Source organism: Labeo rohita, chromosome 7 (assembly GCF_022985175.1).
Source record: "Labeo rohita strain BAU-BD-2019 chromosome 7, IGBB_LRoh.1.0, whole genome shotgun sequence".
NCBI classification, from domain to species: Eukaryota; Metazoa; Chordata; class Actinopteri; order Cypriniformes; family Cyprinidae; genus Labeo; species Labeo rohita.
Genome location: NC_066875.1, coordinates 18,354,057 through 18,369,049, shown reverse-complemented (window position 1 = coordinate 18,369,049; position 14,993 = coordinate 18,354,057). Strand labels below are relative to the sequence as shown.

Below are 14,993 nucleotides of genomic sequence, written 5' to 3'. Positions count from 1 at the left end.
TTTTATTAAAATTGAGATTTATACATCATCTGAAAGCTAAATAAGCTGTTAGCATAGGACAATATTTGGCCGAGATACAACTATTTGAAAATCTGGAATCTGATGGTGCAAAAAAAAAAAATCTAAATATTGAGAAAATCCTTTAAAGTTGTGCAAATTAAGCTCTTAGAAATGCATATTACTAATCAAAAATTAATTTTTGATATATAAATGGTAGGAAATACAAAACGTCTTCATGGAACATTATCTTTACTTAATATCCTAATGATTTATGGCATAAAAGAAAAAAAAGGTCATTTTGACCCAAACAATGTGTTTTTGGCTATTTCTACAAATATACGCATGCTACTTACGACTGGTTTTGTGGTCCAGGGTCACATTTGAAAGATGTTTGATGAAAACACCACATTTACAAGCACATTCTTGAGAAAATTATTTCTAAACAGTACCAAATAGGGGTTCCTCGGCTTGTAACAATAGCAGAAACCCTTTCTAAAGCTAATTAGAACCCTTTTATAAGGTTGCATAAAGAACCATGTTTTGCAAGTGCTATAGGACTTTAATAGTGTTATAAAGAAACTTCAGTTTAAGAATAATGTTGTTGTTTTTTTTATTAGTGGTAGTAGTAGTAGTTGTATATATAATTTTTTTTATATATATATTGTTTTTACCCAGCCATCTGCATGGTCTTATAATATCTTATAGCCACTATTAGTGTTTTGCATTTTTTTAAAAAAGCAAGCCGTGTCAGGTACTTTAACATTTTTTATTGACATGGGAAATTGTAACAAAAATGACAGTAATCTAACAGTAACAACAGCACTGAACGTAAATAAATACAGTAAGAAATAAAATAAATGAATGAAGACAATTCAATCCAGTTCCAGTGAAATATCTTCACAATCCTCTATGAGGCCTTTATGTCCATTATTACGTGTGTATTTTGAGTGACAGTTTCTCTTTGCAGATGCTTGAGTTTGTGGGATGCCACAGCATCAGGATAGAAATACACAAATTAATTTAGAGTTACAATGTGTCTCTTCCATTTGTTTAAAAACAATTATGTTTACTTTTTTTCTTCTTTTTTCTGTGTGTGACTGCCCATGTTTATTTATAAACCCAAGTAGTAATTTAAAATTCGAACAATATGGATCATAAATTCAATATCACTGTTACTTACTTAGTGGAGAATAGGAGAGAAGTATCCTCAGCTGAACAGAGCTGCTCACACTTGACTGGTAGGAAACCAGTTAAAATTTATGGAATGAAATTTTACCTGTCGAGAGTGTGTTGACAGTCTGTGATTTTGAATGATTGAGCTCCAGAAATTTAGTAGTGAGGTGATTTTGACAGTTACAGATTTGAAAAACATAAAAAGGTGTGAATAAAAACCCTAAAATTCAATACAAAGAACCATTTCAGCATAAAAGAGCTCTTCGGGACGCTATGGTTCTAAATAGAATTGTTACTACATATAAAGAACCATCTTTTTTAGAGTGCAGATTTACATGCCCATAACACACACAGCCTGCAAGATCTTCCTGCAGTTTTGAGTGAAAACTTCAGTGTGTGTACGTGTGTGATTCAGGAATAATGTACATTATGGGGGGCAAAATGTTCAAACAAAGATGGCAATATCCAAAATCCCTGTCTGTGTAAGGACATTTTTGGTTCCTATGAAGAAAACAGCTTATAAATCATACAGAATGAAGTTTTTTTGAAAATTTAAAAATGTGAGGGGTAGGTTTAGGGGTAGAGTTAGGATAAGGAGAAATAATATACAGTTTGTGCAATATAAAAACCATAACGCCTATGGAATGTCCCCATTAAATATGTAAACACAATCTGTGTGTGTGTGCATTTGTGAGTGTGTGTGTGTTTACTGAGGTTAAGTTTGAAAATAACTCAAAGTATTTTTAATGAAAAAAAGTGATATTTAACAAGCAATATTAATGTGATATTGCATGCAAATATTATAAACATCTTCTAAGCTATAGAAAATATTCAAAGTGCTGAACTACCCTCTTTGTAATAGTATGATTATTATGTTCTTACTGGTTCCCACTAGTAACCCACATTTTGTCAAATTGTACATGCATGCTTTCATGGTTTACCTACTGCATATGACTGCTTCCATATTACTCTCACTTTTGTCTTGTTTTTTTATTTACTCATCTACAGTTTCTGAAAAAAAAAAAAAAAAAAAAAAAAAAGCGCTTCATGCTTCGTGCAGTACTCATGTACGTTCAAAGTAAGTACACATTTCTTTTCACAATGCATCCTCATTTTCACAATACTGGCAGATTTGTTTTTGAGGTGGCTATTACTCATCGGTCAGAACAATAAAATGTATAAAGAAGGGCAAACAACAAAAGACAAAGCTGATTAAGAAAACTGTAATGAGTGGGCATGTTAAGACACCAGACAACTAGAGAGTTTGAACAAGAGATATATAGTTTGAATCTCAAAATAGTTTGAAACTCAGATCCCTGAGCATGGATACATACACCTAAAACAAACATGTACATTGTAACACACTAAAAACAGACTAACCTTAACTCAAGCCTTACAACATTTGTACTTATTTTCGAACCAGTTTTAGGGCATCCACAAAAATACATTTTGTCAGGTTTAGGAAAACTTTTCAGTACATTTGTCATTTGCACACATACTGGTGCAAATGGTTTCTGTGATGCTTACAGTGCTTTTAGGAAAAGCAGACCAGATCAGTGTAAATTTTAAACATTTTAATAAACCATAAACAGCATTTACATGATGGGAAAAAATGTTTCTCATACGTCTGGTGTTTATGACGGTATGACTTCACAAACTGTCGGACAACTTGTTTAACTTGTTATATAAATGCCTGCATTGAATATTCTGCTTAAGGTTTACTTTTTAATATGCTACAGTCAAAATTATAATAACACATATATGTGTCTGGCTCTTAATAAACAACATTTTGGTTTGTATTGGCAATCCTGCCTTAATATTTGACTACATATTGCATGTCAGACAGAAAGGACACAGGTATGACTGCATTTAGCTAATTAAATTGTTTTATGACTTTTATAAGCCTTAATTTAAATATACAGACAATAAAAGGATGAGCAAAAGTAAAGCATTCACAGTATTACACACAAAATGGAGAGTAACAACTGAATAAGTAAAATTCTGGAAAGCTGACATTTCCATGTTTCCAGATTACATGATTTGGACGGTAAGATGGGAATGACAGACTAAATATTTTAAACAAGCAGAAATGTGATCGATTAGTCTCAGTGTGTCTGTGTGAGTGCATGTGTATATTAAATCTGCCAAATTCCCTCCAACCTCTTAGATTTGATTGCTTTACAACAGTTTTGAGGGGGCGTGATTTGACATAATATCAACAAATCTACATAATTTAAAATTATTTTTAATATTTAAAATTAGGGATAATAGCTAAAAAGCATAAAAGATAATGCAAAAGCAAAATTCTCTGAAGAATCTATAAATTGAAAACAGACATAATACATAAACTGTTTTCAGTCTTTTTTTTTCTTTGAGTCCTCAAGTATTTATATACAGTATTGTTAGGTGAATAAATCTGCAGGTTTAATGCAACTAAATTCATGAGAATTATTGAATGTGGTACGTCACTAATAACAACTTAACAAATTTAAACAAAATAATTCAAATAAATTGATTTATCATTTCAGAACATTGTTAGCAGCAGATCTCACAGATAGTATAAATAATTATTTAAAACAAAGTCAATTTTAAGATTTTTTAGTCTGATTCAGATCATTTCAATAGTCTATACGAGTTATATGTAGAAACAGTAACACTTTACAGTAAGGTATCATTTGTTAACATTAGTTAATGTATTAACTAACATGAACGAACAATGAACAATACATTTATTACACTATTTATTCATCTTAGTTAATGTTAATGTTAGTTAATAAAAATACAGTCATTCATTGTTTGTTCCTGTTAGTTCACAGTGCATTAACTAATGTTAACAAACACAATGTGATTTTAATAATGCATTAGTAAATGCTGAAATAACATTAACTAAGATTAATAAATGCTGCAGAAGACTTGTTTATTCTTAGACCATATTAAATTATATAGTTAACTAATGTTAATTAATGAACTTTATTGTAAAGTGTTATCGTAGAAATGGCTTTATCTTCAAACAATAAAGTGGAAAGGGACGACGGTTTTTAGGTTACATTTTTTGATAACTCTAAATCATTTAGGTGCCTTCTAAAATAATATAAAGGTAAAATGTCATTACAAAGACCTATAAAGAAGTTTCTTTATTATCAGATTACAGCCATTCAGTATACCGTATTAGAAATAAATTCAGTAGCTTTGAAAATATATAATTTGTGATTTAAAATTTTAAAATATAAAACCTATAACATGGCAGACCGAAACGACTGGTGTGTGCAGATGCAGAGCTCTCCCCCTTTGCTCTCGTTTGGGAGTGAACCTGCAATCCCAGAGTTTAATTGTGCAAATGAGAAATGATTATTTGCAGTACAATGAAATATTCTTCTGTAATTATCATAGTCTAGTCTGTATAGGTCAGCGTTAGGAAGAGTTTGATGTTTACTGAAAGCGTACTTAACAACACGTATATTTCAAAGTGAGTGAAAAAAAAGGAAAGGAAAAAAAACTAATGTAATCTATATAAACCCACATTCTATATCATATTAAAAAATAAAATAAAATCTTTAAGGAGATCTCTAAGGTGGCCCGTGAGAAAAAAAAAATGCAGCCAGTTCTCTGCACATCTCGGCTGTGAGCATTATTTTTGGCAGACGCCTTACTCTTCAAAATTGTTTAATACTTAAGTCTTAAAATGCATAATTTAAGATCATATGAATTGTTTCAGGGTGAGTTTGCAGTATCTTAAATTGATGTATAACACCATAGTACTGAGTCTGTCATGATTTAAAGAACAAGAAAAAAACTATAGGAGTTAAAACTTATATCCATGTCCATTAAAATGTAACAAAATATGTACAGAAGTCATTTTATTTTAAATCTTTTTAAATAAATCCAGCATAATCTGAATTTCACTGAAGCACTTTATGACATGAGTCATGTGTTTTGATACGCCGTGCTAGAAAACTACCAGACAACAAAAATAAATCTGTTTTCTCTCTATGTTCTGGTGAGGTAAGTTATCCCTTGTTTGAATGACATGGATTTTAAGAATATAAAAGTTTGTTAGTCTTTTTGAAAGAAAGAAAGAAAGAAAGAAAGAAAGAAAGAGAAAGATTGTTGAGTTTTAATTTGTATAATTGTTCAAAATCATACAGTGATAGATGTAGACTGACAACGCACATTAGTGCACATCAGTAATATTCAACACCACAACCTGCTTTAAGTAATGAAACTGCAAGTTTAAACAATGTATTAAGCCATACAAAATGTTAAAGGCTGTCTGTGTCTGTAGATGAGGCTGGGTTAAGTCAACCTAAGGGATAAGCAGCCTTTCAGAGCAACGTCTGCGCTTTGTTTCACGCAGAGACTGAAATGCTTAATGCCAAGACAGCTGGAAAGAAAATAAAACTGAAATTAATAAATGAAAATAAATTGTCAACATAGCATCTGCTCTATTAGAAAATGTTTACGTATTTTGCATTATTATTTATATATATATATATATATATATTATTAAGTAGAAATAAGTAGAGCACATAATAAAGGCATTATTCACCAAGAAATGTATTCAGTACATTCAGATGTTAATAAAATCAGATACGTTTGCAGACTTTGGGCCTTTCTTTAATGACGTTGTGCAAAAGCCTGAATTTGTACATGTGCAAAGTGCCGTATCCAGGCTATAGAAGTCATATTCAGTTTATATATATATATATAAATATCACATTGCTTCTTACATTATTAATAATTTACTTTGGAGATTTTAAATTTTGATTTTGCAAATCTAACAATTGAAAGGCATAGTTAATAGGCACTGATGTATAGACAACTGAAATGTCTGAAATTATTCATTCTTTTACAAAAGATCTAATCATTTTTATAATAACTGTTAGTATAGAAATGGGTTTAACAGTGCTGAATATCACAACACGAGGATCGTCTGGGCTTTGAACCTAACGCGTGGTGTGTTTACCAAAACAAATGAATCAGTCTAGATCGTCTAGATATTTTACCCCATTGCAAAAATGAATGAGAATGAAAACATGATTTGTCACTGTAAACATTTATTTTCTTATTAATGAATTAGTACAAAATAACAAGCCACTGTTTGTACACATGGTTTAGAGTAGTTACGATATGAGCTTGTCACCTCTTAAACACAGAGTTAGAGGACGGGAGTCAACCTCATGTCATATTTTAGTTTTAAAACCCAAAAATGAACAATTCCAGAAACGTACAGTTCTGTAAATCTTAACAATTACAATAAATATGCAATCAGTGCATCTGGTTGCAATCTACAGCATCATAAAAAAAGCAAAAGAGAAGATAATGCATAAATGTTACAAAGCAGGTATCCAGTACCTATACAATCAATGAGATGATAACAAGCATTTGAGAAAACACACATAAATGCCATTATTTACGTGCATGGCATCTGTTATTTAGGCATGGGCTGTCCTGATCTGTTGACTCGGATTCCCATCCCTCCCTCTCTCTGTGTGTGTTTGTGTGTGTCTGTCTGCTTCTTTCTGTTTTAGCTCAGACCTTGGGGCTGGAATAACCTGCACACAAATTAACATGCATTGTTGTTATACATTAGTTTTATTTAAAAAGACTTACTTTACAAGACAAAGTGATTTAGTTTAATGTGTTATGTCTGCTTGATTAGAGCATGTGAGTGGACCAAACACGTGAAAAGGCCTGAACACAGACGGCACAATTTCGTCATAAACCAGTCTGGAAAAACAATATTTTTAAGCCATTTTTGTTCATTTTGACCATTAGAGACAATCAAAATTAAGGAAAGTACTGTCAACACCTGCACATGCATACACACTTACAACTTCTGAATTTGTATATATCAAATAATTGTCTTTTCATTTTTGCAAACCACATAATGTTGACACCACTGTCAAACAGTGCATTAAACAATTATTTTGACTGTAATCGTATAGCAAAATTACAGTCCCAGTGTTTTTGATCACTACTAAACTATCACAGGCATTAAACAGCAAGTCCTGAAACAATAAAAAAGCAAGATTATTATATTACGAACTATTTGCAAAATGCATAATCACAGATCTTAAAACATAATACGTACCAGCATAAACTTAAAAAACTTAGTGATGTTACTGTCATGGTTAACTGCTTCAGTAATGCATTTTCATGCTTACAGCACCTGCTGTACCTATATGCTCTTTTGCGTCTTTAGCACATTACATTATCAGAGGCTAAGCTAAGTTTTCCTTAAAAGTTAAATTAGAGAGTGTGTGTTCTGCCTGATGAAGTGTGGATAAATCTAATGTTAGGAATTCTGAGTGGATTATGAAGACTCCCTTAGTTTACTTTATGTTGTATGCAATTATTCTGTGTAAATTGGTCTAAAAACTAGAAACTGCTAGTAAATTTCACAATTAACTACAAATAACCAGCAAGTGACATACTTAAGCATGCTGATTTTTAAACTAAAATAGCATTTTCTTGTAAAACGTACTCCAATATTAATATTTGTTTTATTTACAACTTTTACAGTACATGGTGTGTTAAGGTAAGTGTAAACATGCCATATGTTATGTCTGTACAACATAACTGGCTGCGTTTCCTTAATTTTAGGCACAGGTAAGGACACGTGACACTACTATTAACGTTGTGATTCCAAGCAAATATTTTGACATGTTCCTATAGTGAGCAACTAACAAACGTGTTTTAATTGGATTTAACTGGAGTCGTTTAAGGGTCGGTTCGTCCATACATCGGCTGCTGTGACTATATTTCCATTTAAACACACTGGAGTGCCACGAGTCGTGTTTGGAAATTGTATGGTAACTCTCCAAACACAACTGATGTTCCACGAGCTGTATGCAACAGCACCTGCCCGCGCGTCAGCTGCGTCTCTGCAAAACTCCAAATAAGATGTCACGATCCAGATGTAATATTCTTTTTATTGCATTTGTGCTTTAATTCACTTGTTCATTCACATGGTAAAAGCGTCAAGCATCGCATGGTTTATTTTCGTTATTATAGCAAGCATGCAGTCCCCAACCTTTACTCTTAAAATTCAGAATTAAATCACATGTTAAATTGATAAGGCGCGGTTGGAGCCACTTGATACTAAAAGGGTGTGCCAGACTCAAAAAAAAAAGAAAAAAGAAAATAGTAAAACCCGCGTTTTTTTCCAGTTTAAAATAAACAAATAATAAATCACATTGGCTAATAACTCATCAGAATTGCAACGGCTGGCATTCTGGCGATGAGTATGATGATAGTCCAAGAGGAGCAGAAGTAAGAGAGAGCTTTCTTCTATTATTCGCTGTGTGTGCCCTCCGCAAATGCTTTTTGGGGTAAGGGCTTCCCATTGATAGTTGAGAACAGCAAGCCCAGACCGCAAAAAGATTCGTGAAAGACTTTTCCATAGGCTTTGAATGTGACATCTGAGTTGCAGGCTTGGTCCATAATTACTAACAGTCCATGTTGTTGTAGTCAATGGCCGGACCGTGTGCAGTAGACTCCAGTTCTACACATTCGCGCAGAAATGCACAGAATCCGCTCCGGTGTACGACTCCCTTGCCATCCGAGCCTGTGCACCGTCATTTTATCCGTGCTCCGTTGCCGTTCCTATGGCCATACTGTACATATTCTCATGTTCGTGATGTGGTTAAGCAAAAAGCTGATCTACTCCTGTCAGTCGATAGATCTGTTGAAGGAGGGGAATTACTGCGCTCCAGCTCACAGTAAATAGAGAGCAGTGAAGGATTTCATTGGAGCATACGAAAACTCGTCATTCGACCAATCCGTGCTCTTCTCACACAGGGACCCCCCTTTTTGAAAAAAGGAAAAATATAGAAAACTAATTCTCCTCCGGTGTATCCGATGCATTTAATAAATTTGCTTCGTTGTTGTCTTTGCAAAGCGCGCATTCTTAATCCGAATGTGCCAACCTGTCGTCACCAGTCATGAAAGTGTTATATTATACGGGTTTCGCGGGTGTTAATCTAAGAGTATCAACTCAAAGCATCTGAAACGATCCACTCAAGTACAAAAGCATCTATGCATATCACATAATAAGCATGAGCACCGCCGATAAATATCAAAAGGATCCAGCCGGACACTTACCACAAGTTCCTCAAGATCCTTGTGTACTAGGTCTGTAGTCACCAAAGCTTCCTCCTTTCCTTGGCTCATAAAATAATGAACATCATTCCCTGAGTCTGGCTATATTTGGATACCCCACACATCTCTCGCGCACACGCACGCACGCACGCACAACCATAAAATAACCTCGTCCTCACGAGCACACACGCACACATCAACTCCTCTCTAACCACAGAGCCCTACACTCGCTTTTCTCTGAATGTGTAGAATTGCCTCCGGATCCCAAGGTCAGGACTGAGAGTGACAGGGGGAGAACAGCGAGACCCTAACATTTAAGTCTAATCTTAACAGATAGCGCTCTCGTGGAGACATGATGAGGTTGTGGTTTCATTTGTGGAAGTCTCCAGTCAGTCACGATTCCCTCCATCTGTCTCCGGCACCCAGCGCTTTGCCCCTACTGACGCAGCCGACGCGCATTACTCACTTTAGCAGTCACGACTCGCCAATCTGTGCTGTTTCCGATGAAACCGCACGCCAAAAATGAATTACCAAGGAGCGCTGGGCTCTAACCCACTTCATACGTTTGGCAAACGTGAAGAATTGATTGGTCTTTCAAGTGATGAACATAAACCATATGTATGACCGAGATTTTACAGCTACATGTTTAGTCTGACGAGCTGCTTTTACGAAGACCACGCATTTTTGCTCTATAAACAAACCGGAATGTTTACAAATCAGCCTTGCTGCCTTTAATGCTTTGGCTAATACATTGAGGGGTTTTCCTTTACAAAAATAAATAATCAAAGGTGTCGCCATTTACGTGGTCTTGAGGTTTCTCACAGGTTCTCGCTCCCAAGCTGGTTTGAGCTTTTCATCTCAACCAGCTTGGTCAGGCTTAAGACCAGCAAATCATCCTAGTCTGGTTTAAGATGGTGTTTTCAACAGGGTTACCAGACTAACCTCAGGATCCCGTGTAGGGAATGAATTATTAAATGCATGTGATAGACTGAATTATTGAGGAAATGCTCAGATGCACAAAAGCAGACTTCTGTGTTTAAAACAGGCTGTAAAGACCAGCTGTATTCATTGGTAAACGTCTTTCTTAGTACATTTAGGTACAACTGGCTTTTTGGACAGGACACTATAGCTGCAGTGTTGTGAGCGAAAGTCGATGGATTTCAGCACCACCGATGGCGGACAGCTCCTCTACACGACAGAGGCTTCGTCATGTGATTTCAGCCACGAACTACAATAATAGCCCAATCTTTGTTGTCGTATTTGAGAGTTTTCGTGATTCAAGCCAGCTCCAATGTGATCCCTCTCCAGCTTCATTCACTGAATGCAAACAGGGTGATTCCCTGACATGATGCGTGTGGTAACTAATCCTACGCGTGCTGAATTAAGTGACCGTACAAAACCGTCCAGAAATACATATTTCTAGCCAGAACATGCAACCGAGGTCACCAGGAGAGCGAGAGGTCTCGCCGATGGAGGAAGTCCTCGAAGAGAGAAATACATTGTGTCAGTACTGAATGAAACGTTCAATAACACAAGGAAATATCTCAAGGACACAACGAGAGCACATAACGTGCCATCCTGGTGTGTTTTTATGCCTCAGAACGAAGGCTGCATATGAGGGTGATACCCCTGTCTATTTCTGGATCAAGCTGTTACTATTTTTAGAGCACTTGGAGAAAAAAGGCACTCACAAATGCTCCTCAGAGGAATTGTACGTGATCACCGTGACATGCGCGTTCACATCTTTGTTTGCGTAAAGGATCGTGATGCTCGGAGACATGGAACCCTTTAAAAAACTAATCGTGATTTCTGCTTTTATTCGAATTGATGCGAATTCGTTTTTTCTTTTTTTGTGAAAGGCTGCTAAAATGATCTAAGCAGGTGTTACGCCCCAATTAATTGTATCACAACGATTCATATCACCAATAACACATACAATCATAGACAAACTCCTGTAATGCAATTATGTATGTATGGAAAATAAGTATTTTCTGTTTCCTCCTTTATCCAAAGCTGCGTCAGTTGCACTGACGTCACGTTCTCCTCCTTTCGTCGATGCCTTAATGAAAGACATTACTGCTGGATTCAGTGGCTGTTTTATCGTTTAAGGCGATAGTATGAAAATCGCTTGAGGGGAAAATGTAAACATTATTTATAGCAATAGGAGAAACACACAAGCTCACACCGACCACACAAACACGTCAATAATGTCAGCGTAAGAGCAAGAACGGACACGATGATTAAACTTGAAAACAGAAGGACAAAAAACTTACTCAGAAACCATACTATATACAATAACACCCGCCACACACAATCATAAAACAGTTCTGCCAATGGCTGATGGTGATGATGATGATGCAAAGACGAGCAGACGTTGCCAGTAAAATCCAGTTCTGGATCAGAGGCCTCATGCAAGTCCTAGACTACGTCACGACTGCGCAGCAGATGCCACGATTTTTGTGTCCATACATTTATCAGAGAGATTTTAGAGTCATATGTCATAAAACGTTCCCTGCATCCATTCAAACACAACAAATGGGCTAAAAATGGACACCGTCGTTTTGTAATATCAAGAATTGAAGGCTGGGCTGGGTGCCCTACTTGCAACATTCGAGGCAGCAGCCCAGAGTTTACTCGGTCCTTGCAAGAACCCTGACGCAACACACAAAAAGGCAGTAGGCTATATATATATATATATATATATAAAATGTGGAATTTGTAAGATATCACATATTCAAAACACATATTCTGTCATTGCGTTCATGCAGCAGTAGACTTGTTGCTACGTACTTCGTACTGTCTCATGTGAAATGTAGTCCGAAGTGCTGAGGCCTGAGAAAGTCGTGTAGTCGCTGTCCGTGGTGCTGAAACCCACCGTCCGCTTATTTCAGCGGATAAGAGAACACATTCTTACCAAAGTCCTTTCTTTGTTCTTACTGGGTGCAGCAGGACAGAGTTGGGGCGGTCTAGACAGTCCAGACTGCATATTCACTTACTTGATTTGCTACAGTTTTAAAAATAGTTCGCATGTTCCTCATCTGCTACACTGAAGTTAGGAGCAGTCAAACATGAACACGACTGGCTTAGTGAAAAAGCTTGTTTCATTATTCCACTGTTTGTTTCCTCTATTTAAAACGCAGACGCGTTACAAAAGCTAAAAGGGGACCGGAGAAGTCAGTGCGATTCATAAACGTTACAACAGCGCGAATCGTGACCACTCGGCAACAATGAGAACAACACGCTGTGAGAACATCGCAGTAGTGAATTTAAAGTTGTGAAAGAGGCGCATAATACCAAGGACGAATGATCTGCTACTATTATAATACTGTTCCAAGTATCGAGATGTATAAAAAGTCATAAAGACTTAATGCAACGCACAAATAGCATACAAACTGAAGCGTGAGACTCGTGCGCTTCTCTGTAATCCGGCAAAACACGCAAAAGTAGCATCTACTTTAGCTCTATACTCCAAATACCTGTACAATCCAACCACAAGCAATCAAACTCTGCAGACTTATCGTCTAGTCAGTTTAAAAGCGTTTAGAAGTCCAAACAAAGTTGAGAACTGAAACAGAAAGAAATCAGATATCACTCACCGTATGCATGTTGTCGTTCATCGAAGTGAAAAGTGATGTTCGTATAGTGTTCTGAGAGGAATCTAGACAAGACGGAGTACACGGACGTGCGCGTACTTGGAGCACAGTGCTCCCTGCGTGAATGAGCTCAGTCGCTTTTTTTGAATGAAGAGAAATACCTAGAGAAAGTATCAGCTTTCCCAATGTATTTGGGGGTGGGGGCTGAAATTGGTTATTGAGAAGTTGAAGGAGGGCTGGCATCCAGCAAACTTGTTTTGCACAGATTTGAGAACGCGACGTTGTGAATGGAAGATCTTCACATTCACGGTAAGAATTGAAGAGTTACGTAGATTTGCTGACAAAATATATCATTTTGTTTTTAGTGTTGTACCTCGAGTTGCATGTTTAAAACGCGTTTTCTCATTCTTTATATTCATTCACTCATCTTTATTATATATATATATATATATATATATATATATACATATATATATATATATATATATATATATATATATATATATATATATATATATATATGCTTTATTTAATGGACACCAGGGCTTCTTAGATACAGCAGTGTCATTTCTGTTGGTGGAGAGCACAGCTTTCCCCGCCACCAGCCTATCACTGTGCTATTGACCCGCATTGACGTCATTGCGTCATTAGGTTTCCCTGGGAAACGCAGAAATTCAAAAATAGTATCAAATTAATTCAGCTGACAAAGAGAGGGGGCGGGGCTCTGGGTAAAACCGATTTGATGGGCCTGGGTAGGTGGGGGCTCTCCTATAAGTGTGGCACTCAACTAGACTTGGTGTTACTACTGAAGTGTCAAGCAAAATCTATCGAGGGCTATTTTTATAAAGACTAGCTGCTAGTGTGGTGCTGCCAGCATATTTCGTAGTGGCTTAAACATTTTGTTTTTATAATCACCATTATATTTGAATCTAGTATAAACACTTTGATTAATGAGATGTGATAATGAGGGTTATATGAACTAATTCAGCCTGTAACTGTTAATTATTAATCGATAGCCATTAACATGGATAAATATGCTTTTTTAAAAACACAGTACATTATATTTTATAGTAAGTTTTAAAACTAACCTATCCACGTCTTTATGTATTGAATGTCATGAGGCTTCACAGCCACCGTGTGGTCAAACTAAGGATAGCATGAAGTATAGCGTATGCAAAAAAAGTAAAACATATCCATCCTACAACCCAACAATCATTAGTATACATTAAAGCTTTCTTCTAGGAGTCGATTTGGTGTAAAGAATGTGCAATGTGACCTGTTCAGGTCAAGGCTGTTGGGAACCTTTAAAAGAGACACAGTAGCATATTATGTTTATGCTTAACATTTTTAAACTGCGATTCAAGTTTAATTAAGTAAAATCATCAGAAAACAATCAAACATGTTTTTAAAAACCGCATATCCACTTTAATTTCTGAGGAACCTGTATGTTTTCATAAGACTATGGACAGAAAAATGTTTATCTTGACTTTCTAAATATTAAATAGAACAGTACAGAACAGATCTTAGAGTCAGTAGCTCAGCTGTGCAAAGTAAAGTGAATGGAAGTGTATTTCTTTGAGCAAAAAGGTCCCTTTTAAAAATACATCCGTTAAAAACTCAAAACCATGTTTTTGTTACTGAACTTGCTTAGTTTAAATATTTGCAGTGGCTCTGTCTTCAACCTGAACGCTAATGGTTTATTCCATGTCAGCTATAACAACCAAGTATAAAAGCAGTACAATGAACCATCAGGGGAAACTCTTCTCTCCACATGTTTGCAGTATTGGATATTTTTAGCTAAAAAAGCAACAGGAGGGTGTACAAGATGCTTCAGCCCGTTTTGACGGCAGATACGAGGAAGTACATATAACAAGTCTGAACTGTTACCATTAGACGTAACTAAATCTGAGAATGGTTGTTTAAAAGGAAAGAACTATAGTGTTTTTTTAACAATCTGTATTCTGAATAACATTTTAAGACACCCTTTATACACCTACAGTAGCAGCTATTGCTGAGAGAGAGGGATATGGTGAGATTAAAAGATGCATTGTATTATTATTGGTATTATTGTTTAAAAAAAACAGCATACAGTCTGGCACATTCAAAGTTGAATCTCGACCTCAACAA

General features: G+C 35.8%; 1 long non-coding RNA gene across 1 annotated transcript; it reads right to left on the bottom strand.

The window, feature by feature from the left end:
• Window positions 1-6,686: 6,686 nt before the first annotated feature.
• Window positions 6,687-9,760, bottom strand: LOC127168378 (uncharacterized). The gene is made up of 2 exons (XR_007828101.1): window positions 9,277-9,760; window positions 6,687-6,725 (listed from the first exon to the last, which is right to left on the bottom strand). It is a non-coding gene; the product is annotated as an uncharacterized LOC127168378 (long non-coding RNA).
• Window positions 9,761-14,993: the final 5,233 nt, after the last annotated feature.